This window comes from Amphibalanus amphitrite, unplaced genomic scaffold, assembly GCF_019059575.1.
Source record: "Amphibalanus amphitrite isolate SeventyFive unplaced genomic scaffold, NRLGWU_Aamphi_draft 000061F_arrow, whole genome shotgun sequence".
NCBI lineage: Eukaryota > Metazoa > Arthropoda > Thecostraca > Balanomorpha > Balanidae > Amphibalanus > Amphibalanus amphitrite.
This window is the reverse complement of record NW_024881557.1, coordinates 553,729-563,834: the sequence shown is the minus strand read 5'-3', so window position 1 is coordinate 563,834 and position 10,106 is coordinate 553,729.

Genomic DNA, 10,106 nt, shown 5'->3' with positions numbered 1-10,106 from the left:
GTCCGTGGTCGTCCGTCGTCCCGGCTCCGTCCGCCCCTGACCAGAGTGCCGCAGGTGCCCCGGGCGTGGGCAATTACAGCCACCTGCGGCAGGATTACACGTGCGCCGTCAGCGCCTGATTAGAAAACTCGGCCGCGCCGCTCCCTACATGACCCAGCGACCGGGGTTATAGAGCGATCGGTGGGATTTGACAGTGAGGCGCTGAAGGATAGCTGTGGGACGCCTCTCTCTCGCTCTCGCTCTCTCTCTCTCTCTCTCTCTCTCTCTCTCTCTCTCTCTCTCTCTCTCTCTCTCTCTCTCTCTCTCTCTCTCTCTCTTTCTCTCTCTCTCTCTCCCTCTCTCTTTCTTTCTTCCTCTTGAAAAATGAACTTGAAATAACAAAAATGAACGCATTGCTGGTCGCTAGATCTGCAGCGAACACCAAAACTTCCTACTTACACACTAACTACACCACTGCAGGGGAGCGTTATTACGGGTGTGTTTGTAAATGCCGCCCTTTGGTAAACTTAGGGTAGAATGGGCGATATGTCCGCTGAGGAGAACGGAAGTAAAGAATGTCGATGCCTAAAAGAGTCAATTAGATGTCACGTACCAAATTCTAACAACGATGAAACAGTTGTAGCAAGTTAATATGAATCGACAGCCTTGATGCTGGAATGCAATTAATCCAGCACGACCCGGAATTGGGACGCTCTGGTACAAAAGACGGACGCAGGTATTTGCTCATTATTATCGACTCTGATGGAATTCCCTTGATCCTTCACTGACGGGGGCTGGTCGACCGACGACAGTCAACATGTCTTTCTATAGTTCTGCCTGCGGGTTCACCTTCGCAAAAACAACTATGTCTTCCTATCCCGCGCCCCGCTGGGGGGGGGGGGGGGCAGAATCTGCCCCCTCCCGTTTTTCGCCAATAACTACTAAACGCGTTACGCCAGCGACGTCAAACTTTCAGTACCTTATTATACATCAATTTAATACGTTTCCTGAAAATTTGAGCCAAATCCGTCGGTTTTTTTTTTGAAAAAATGATGTTTAAGTGACGTCATGTCCGCCATTTTCGCCTCAAAAACGGCAAAATTTCAAACGTCGCTAACGTCTTTATTTTTAAAGAAATCAAGACTTACCAAAAAAAGGTTACACGTGATTCTACTTACCTGTCTATCAAATGGCTATCTCGGTTTTTTTGAAGATTTTGGATTTTGGCCCAAGTTAAAAAAAAACTGACTTTTGGGAAAATAATTATAAAATTCAAAAATTTTAGTGTGTCAAAAACCCGAAATACATTTCAGAGAAGTGGTCTATGTGCACCTACATACCAATTTTAAGAAGAATCGGTTACAAAATGTGGGAGTTATTCAAAATTTTATGACGTCACGACACACAAATTTTTTGAAAATAATTTTTTTTGGAAGTTCCAGACCTCGTACGGAAACAAAAATAGCACCATTCGATTCGCCGTGAACAACTGCACCAGATAGACACCTTTTTAGGTCTTAACACCCAACTTTAAAATGTGACATCACTTGACCTGACCTTGACCTGACCTCGACCTGAAATTCATCCAGATGTGTCCATATCACTTATTGAGTGTGCCTGTTGAATTCTATGAATAAAATGACCCATAAAACATGTGTCGCACATGCCCTTTTCTATGTTTCGTTTTTGGTGACCTGCCCTGATCTTGACCTTGACCTTTGCATGATATTGTATGCAACGAATATTGTCTTGGTAGCCTAAGAACACGTTTTGGGCAATCAGTCTCAGTCCATTCTTCGGCAACTACGGTGCAAGGCCGATACTGTAGAAACTTGCATTTTGTACCCTTGACCTGACCTTGACCTGACCTCTGACCTACTTTTAGCAAAAATGGCTCTTAAGATCCGCCTTGTTGAGAGCTTTCGATTGCCGTTTTCCCCGTCTTTCTACGACCATCGGTTCGGAAGTTAGACAGGGTTAGACAGGGCAGAATCTGCCCCCCCCCCCCCCCAGCAGGGCGCGTATGGCTGAATAGCCCAGCGGGGCGCGGGCTATCTCGGGGCAGACTAACATTCTCGGCGAAATACCTAAGCGGCTGCGAGGTCGGCACGCGCGCTCGCCGGGCTACACTGCGCAAGCAACTTACGTGAAAGACGGGCTATTACAATGCGTTGAACACCGATAAGTGGGTAGGTATTATTTGTTGAACACTCGGATGCAATGCGATGGGTGAACGGTGCAGCTCGTTTTGTGCGCCCCAATGTTGGAAAGCAAATGTGTTATTGCCAAGTTGTGGTTGACCTGGCTTATCCAATACCGTTCTAAGACATTGTGATGCGAATTCGTCGTAAAGACCACTCTCAAAATAGCACGGGTTAGGTCACGACCAGGGTGAGGATAGTTCACATCGAAAATTGAAAACATTTGAAAACCATTATAAAAATTGAGATTAATAACCTTCTTTCCTTACGTTTTGTTGTAAAAAAGGCCAGAAATGGTCTGGTCCATGATTTTTTTTTAGCTTACCAATGTTTTTATTCGTTTACATGCCTGGTTCTCAACAAACTGAAAAGTGAAAAGGGCATTTTCCTTTCCAACTAATATGCAACTAAAACGGTGCATGGCTGGTATGTTCTGTCAAGAGCCATTAGCTTTGACTCATGGCCCCTTTTCCCATGTTTTCAACTTACTTCGTGTGCTCTTAATCCTAATGCTCAAGATATCAGTAAATCTGTCCTGTGGTAAGTTCCCAGTGGGCAGTGTGGCATCATGAAATGGTCTCGTGCAGCTTTTTGGAACAAGGCCACCCACTTCAGCTACGTCCCCGAGATAGTTGAATTGGAGACGCGCCACCATGCGGGACAATGTCTGATCACCAATTCAATGTGCCCTACAACGTTGCAAGATGCATGTTCGTGCATCTCAGTCACGGAAGTGTTGAATAATGGATCTGCCTGAACGTTGAAATTGTTTGCGATTAGGGAACATAGGTTAGGGAAGACGGCATGTCTTTCCTTACCTATGGTTTACGCCCCTCCCCAGTGGTCAAGCTCAAAGGTACTGAATTAGGAGACGTTTCGGGTGGGTTGATCAAGGTTCACTGGCTGGGTGCCGACGTCCTTACTGACACACTAGCACAGTGTCCGGTCGAACAAAATCCCCGGGCGGGTCCGGTCCGCCCAGCCACCACGTCACTACGTCGGTCAACTCAGGGACGGAGTCGACCGACCGTGGCCTCATCCGAGTACCTGTATATGTAAGCGTCTAGCCCCGGCCGCTGGCGTCAGAGGCGCACGCCGAACTCGGAGCCAACCAAGCGTGTATTCAGCACAAGCAGACAACAAACAAATTGAAACGCCCTAGAAAGAAAAGACAAACAACTGTCACAATCCCGACACATACAAAGCCGGCACGAAATATCAAAACCCGTTATTAGAGAATGTGAATTAAAATAAACAGTAATTATCACGAAAGTTGAAACCCACCGTTCAAGCAGGCGCAATCCAAGCACATCTCGATCCTCGCCATGTCGCGGCGCACCGAATTCCCGCTCTGGACGCGACGGGGGCTCAACGGAAATTCGGCTGCTCTCTCATTGGTCAGAATAAGCGGTTACCTGATTGGCTCTCGCGTGGCGCGCAGCTACATCATTGGACGAAATCATTGCAGGAAGTCTAAAACTCTTCGGATAAGAAATATGACACATAACTAAAGAAACATTGGTACCGATCAATATCAAATAATAAAATAGTCATTACAAATCAGTATCATAACTAAATAGCACTAAACACGCGACAACAAACCAAGGACATTATTGCAGCACAGGACGAATTTAGAGTTGCCACTTTCACTTCTGGTAGGCCCAGTATCCGCTCGCATAACATGTAAGCGGAAATCCGCTTACACCCTTCCTCCCTAACGCGAAGAAACTTCTCGATTATTTACACGTACAATACAACGCATCGACCTACGAACAAAGGAACTTTTTTTTTTAACTGGACGGCTAAACATGTTCGGTCTCAACTGAATAACTCCGTATTGCAGCTCAGCTCGTGCGCTTCTCCATTCGCTAGAGAACTACCTAGGTGCCCATTGTACAGAGGTAACACTAAGGCTCGCTTGCAGCTGTTCTTACTACGATAGGAATCTCAAGTCAAGTTATCGCCCAATGTCATTGCCTTTCACCCAGTATTAAACATTAAAAACGACAGCAGCACACAGCAGCTCTGTGTGATAGGTACCCACAACGGAAAATCACGGCGAATACCTGTCGGGAGGAATGACTACTCGTGTTGACCTACGCAATTCGGGACTGCGCATATCTGCGGTAACTTGAGTGTTCGCCACGTCGGGCGGCACCTCTGCTGCTCCAGTCGGAGCTGAACCTGCTATCGGTTCTGCGACTCCCTCTGGCGTCTCACGTGTCTCACGCGCTGTCTCTGTCTGAACTGGGAGTGTCTGCGGGGCGAAAGATATGGCGAACGGATTCAGCAGGGACAGGGCCGGCGGTCCTGAGTCGTCAAGACTAGCGGCGTCAGCTGGTTGGCAACTAGGCCTACCTTCACACTGCGCACCACTTACCCGCTGATTGTCACTGACACCATCCATCCTCCTTCGGCCTGTCGGAAAGGTCACGCCTGCTGCTGTCCCGACAGCCGGCTGTGGTCTCGCGGCGGGGTCCGCCCGTGAGACGGACGCTGTCGGTGCGGTCACCGGTGACTCACCTTCTCCGGTATCCACTCGAGGCTTCAACCTGTTGTGGTGTACGATGAGCGTAGACCTAGCTCCTTCTAGTCTGATCCTATAGTTCAGAGGACCGACCTGATCTACTACTACTGCTCTCTTCCAAGGACGCAAAAACTTATAATACTGACCGCGCGGAACGATTCCCTTATGCAGATACACTTTGTCTCCAGGTAGGTAACTATTCTCATTTAGCTTTCTATCATAAATCTCCTTGTTCTTCTGATGACTTCTGTTCGAGTTCTCTAGTGCTACTTTGTGCAGAGCACGCAGATTGGTCTGCAGCCTCTCTAGATACTCCGTGATGGGTCGGGTCCTGCACCGAGTAGGACCGGCGTACTCGGCATCGGCGGGCAGCCTTGGCTCCCTGCCAAAAAGTACGCAGTACGGTGACACGCCGAGGGAGCGGTGCACCTGACTGCGGAGCCCGAGCATCAAAAGGGGCAGGTGGATGTCCCAGTCTGAGTGCTCGTGATCCTCAAGGAATTTAGACAGCATACCAAGCACCGTACGATTGATTCTTTCACAGATTGAATTACCCATCGGATGGAATGCCGTGGTATGTGACTGCTCTATCCCCAGTAACTGGCACGTGAGCTTCATAACTTCCCCGGTGAAGCAGCCACCCAAATCCGAATGGATCGTCTTTGGCACCCCATATCGAGACACAAACTCTCTGACAAACGCCTGAGCTACCTCAGTCGCCTCTTGTGTCTTCAACGGAATACACTCTACAAATCGCGAAAAATGATCGATAACTACGAGCAAGTGTCTGTGCCCCTGCGACGTCACTGGCAGGCCAGACAAAATGTCGAGCGCTACTACCTCCATGGGCGATGAGGCTGGCAGCTGGCCCAGGGACGCTCGCGGGGCGGGAACCGGCTTGTTCCGCTCGCCGCAGCGGTGACACGACTTACAGAACTTTTCTATATCTACAGCCATGCCGGGCCACCAGAACCTTAACCTAGCTTGCGCTAACAACTTATCACTAGCGAAATGACCTCCCGTGGGTCCGGCGTGCAGAGAAGTCAGCGCCCCTGAGATCAGACTCTTGGGCAGCACTACCTGTAGCTGATCAGAATCGCCAGGCCTTCTTCTGTACACGCGGAACAGAACTCCACCCACCAGTCGCAATCTGGACCACTGCGACAAGTATTTGCGACACGACTGGGGTAGATCCTTAGCTTTAGGCTTGGTTCCCGCGGAGACGCACTTCGATATTTCCGCGATATCCTCATCCTTGTCTTGCTCCGAGCGAATGTAGCTGGTCGACCAATCGTCTGACCTTACCTGAAAGCAGTATTCAGTCTCTGGGTCCGTCTGACATGACTGATCAGTCTGCTCGTCTGGTCTGCGGGAGAGAGCGTCTGGCACTGTGTGGAGGGCGCCTGGGCGATACTCGATGGTGAAGTGGAACTGAGACAAGATCTGGAACCAGCGGGCAAGCATGCCAGTCGGGTTGCGGAAATTGAGCAGCCATCGGAGACTCGCGTGATCACTCCGTACTTTAAATTCCTTACCTTCCAGGTACGCAGAAAACTTTTGCACGAAGATCACTACCGCTAGCAGTTCTTTCTGAGTGGTACCGTAATTCATCTGCGATTTTGACAGCTTCTGACTCCCATACGCGATCACTTTCTCCACGCCACCCTGAACCTGTAGCAGCACGGCGCCCGCCTGGGTGTCAGAACTATCACAATCAAGAATAAAAGGACCTGCGTCTCGGCTGAAATCGGGCAGCGTCAGCACTGGGGCTTCACTGAGGGCTTTGCGAAGCTGGTCGAACGAGAACTGCGCCTCCTCTGACCACTGGAACTTCACGTCTTTCTGCAACAGCTTGAAGAGCGGTGCAGAGATGCTCGCAAAATTTTTGACAAATTTGCGCATGTAACCAGCCAGCCCTAGGAATGAGGAGAGCTGCTTGGCTGTCCGCGGAATCGGCCAGTCGCGCACTTTGCTCACACGGTCGGGGTCGAGAGACAAGCCACTCTCATCCACCACATGTCCCAAGAATTTGACACTCGAACGGAACAGGGAGCACTTTTCCAGATTGATCGTGAGACCGGCTCGGTGGAGCCTGTCTAGAACTAGCTCGAGCTTCTCAAGTGTCTCCTCGAACGTCTTACCACCCAAACAAACATCATCAAAGTAGGAATGACACGTGCCCTTGGGAAGATCGCGCAAAACAATATCGAGCATGCGGGCGCAGCTAGCCGCGGCACCATTGAGTCCCATCGGGAGCCGAAGGTGCTGCCAAGCGCCGAACGGGGTGACGATAGTCGTTTTAGGACGATCCTCTTCTCTCACACCGATTTGAAAATAACACATGCGAAGATCAAGCACACAGAACATTGAATTTCCACCCAGGGAATCTAGAATCGTATCTATTCTGGGGACAGGATAAGCAGGCATCTTAGTCACAGCGTTAACCTTTCGGAGGTCAGCACAGATCCGGACTCGTCCATCTTTCTTTGCGACAAAGCATGCAGGACTACTCCAATATCCATTCGACTCTTCCAGAACCCCTAGATCCACCAAGCGTTGTATCTCGGCCCTTACCTTATCCTCCAGGAATGGTGGGACGCGATGGGGTGCTGAACGTATCGGCGGACTGTCACCTGTGTCGATGTGATGCTCCACCGCGGATGTGAAGCCCAACCGACCATCAAACATGTCACTATATTTGGTCAGCAGCTCGGTCACCTTCTCCTTCTGCTCCTTACTGAGGTCTGTGTCTGACAGGTCTATCTTTTCACGCCAATTGGGATCTGCGTCACCTGAAGGGACTGGAAACTCAGCCACGCCCACTTCCAGTCTACCGATCTCCGCACGCTTGGGGATCGTGACCGGCTCAGTTGTAATGTTTCTCACAATACACGGAACACTCTGACCGTTTACCTGCACCATGGAAGGAACCAACTCGAGTCCCGGGACTTCAAGCAATGGCTCGCACAGTGCTGGCCCTCTGAAGTCGACGTTTGGAACAAAACCTGGAAAGAAAACCTCGTGTCCGGCCGGAACCGCGATGTCTCTCTGACAAATCACCTTACCCACCGAGAAGACTGAAGCGGAGATGGTTCTGACCATTTTCGCAGAGCTGAGGATCAGCTGACTCTTGGTGAGATCCAGAACACACGGGCACACGCCAAAGAACTCCAATCCCAACAAAACAGTGCAGTCAATCTGATCCGAAACATAGAATGGAACCACCACCACTTCTCCAGCAACTTTAACGGCAATCTGTGTACGACCGATCAGTGGTAGGGGGTCCCTGCTAACCGTGTGTGCCACTGTGGCCGTAGTGAAAAGGGGAGGGGCCTTGGGGAGCACATCAAAAACGGATTTGTGAATGATATTAATGCTGCTGCCGGTGTCCAGCGTCACTGAACACGTCACACCTCCCACATCAGCGTCAAATGTCATGTCAGCATTCAAGTGGACTGTCCTCTCATCTGCTCGGGCTGCAACGACTGGGCCATCCGGGGCGGCTGCAACGGCTGCGGCCGCTGGTCCTGTGGTCTGGCATCCCACTGATGTGGACCTGGTCCCCGCTGGAACCCTGAGACTGGGGTCCGCTGCTGCTCGGGTCTGGGGTCGGGGCCGGGCCCAGCCCGCTGGGGGTTTACCTGCTGCGTGCACATCCGGGCCAAGTGTCCTTTGGTCCCACACACATGACACGGCAGGTGCCTTTGCCGACACCGCGCCTGGTTGTGACCGGGCCTCCCACAACAGAAGCAAGTACGGCCGCTGCTGGACACTGGGGGAGAACGAGCGCTTACCTGCGGACGCTCCAGTCGCGAGAGTTTCAACTCCAGCTCCTGAACTTTCCGACGAAGTAGGTCTGTCTCGTCTGTGGCCGCTACCTGCCGAACCGTCTGGCTCGCTGCCACCTTCGCGGCGCATGAGAGGTTTCTCACCTTTGCCACCGCACTGTCGAACGTCTGGATGCCCTCGCCTATTAGCGCTTGTTGATATGTCGGTGGCAGTGATTGGAGGAAGTAATTGTACAGCAAGGGGTCATGATCGGTATGTCGGGTGTCGGGAAATGCGCGACTGACTAGCCCTCGAAGCTTCACCACAAAAGCATCAAGGCTGTCATCTGTTGTGAGTCTCAAAGACCGGAGCTGGACCTGTGCCTCGACTTTGTCGCCGGAGGGGAAAGCCAGTTCCAATCTCTTGCACGCGTCGCCTACCTTCTTCTTGCACTCGGTCGGGAAGGCATCATAGGCGTCCCTCGCAATTCCGGACAAGCACAGAGGCAGCAGAGCTACTTTTTTATCGTCATCCCATCCTTGTAGGACTGCAAACGTGTCAAAGTCCGCGATGAAACGAGAGACACTGCCCTTACCGGCGAAAGACGGCAGACCGACCGATAGTGACTGCGTCGCCATGCTGAATGTCAAATTTGGCACACTTCCAACGGAAAAAAAAATCGGTGATGTAAGGGGAACCGCAGAGTCGTTAATACGGAAAGTAATTCAACAAGTTACGCTAAAATTAAATGCTCAAATTACTGCGAGAAAGGCGATGGAAAGGACGTTTTACAATGGAAAAAGAAATCGTAGAGCCAGTGTTACCTCGTTACAGTGAGACCGCAACACTTTACCAGCAACCAACATCACACCTTCCCAAACCAAGCACATACATGACACACAGTATCAATGAAACACCCTTGTCACCACTCATATCCCCAACCACCAAATGTTTATGTCCACGTCAGCCCAGTTTGGCACACCTCAGCTTCAAATGTCCACGTGCGTCTTCATAAGGGGGGGGGGGGGGGTAGTGCGCGCATTGTCACCGGAGAATACCACGCACGGCGTCCTCGGCAGGGGGGGGGGGAAGCACCTGAGTCTCCGGGGGTCAGAAGGTGCTCGTGTCCGCAACAGGGGGGAGTGCACTCGTCCCAGTCTCCATCGGGAGTGGCCGGTAGTCCTCGGACCGCGAGGCAGGATTACCCGCTCCAACAATGGTCAAAGGGCGATCGCTTAGATCGGGTGACACAAACGTTCAGACACATCCCGCTATCGGATTCAGGCACATCCCGCTATCGGATAAGTCCGAACTGGATAGGTCTCACCGGCGTGTAGACGCTGAGCAGTCAGCTGTCGCGCTCGGAGAATCTTATACTGACGCCAGATGTAGGCCGTCGCGCTCGGAGAATCCTACTGACGCCAGATGCAGGCCGTCAAGCTTAGGCCGTCGAGCTCAGAGCATCCCGCCGCTGCCACCAGATGTAAGCGTCTAGCCCCGGCCGCTGGCGTCAGAGGCGCACGCCGAACTCGGAGCCAACCAAGCGTGTATTCAGCACAAGCAGACAACAAACAAATTGAAACGCCCTAGAAAGAAAAGACAAACAACTGTCACAATCCCGACACATACAA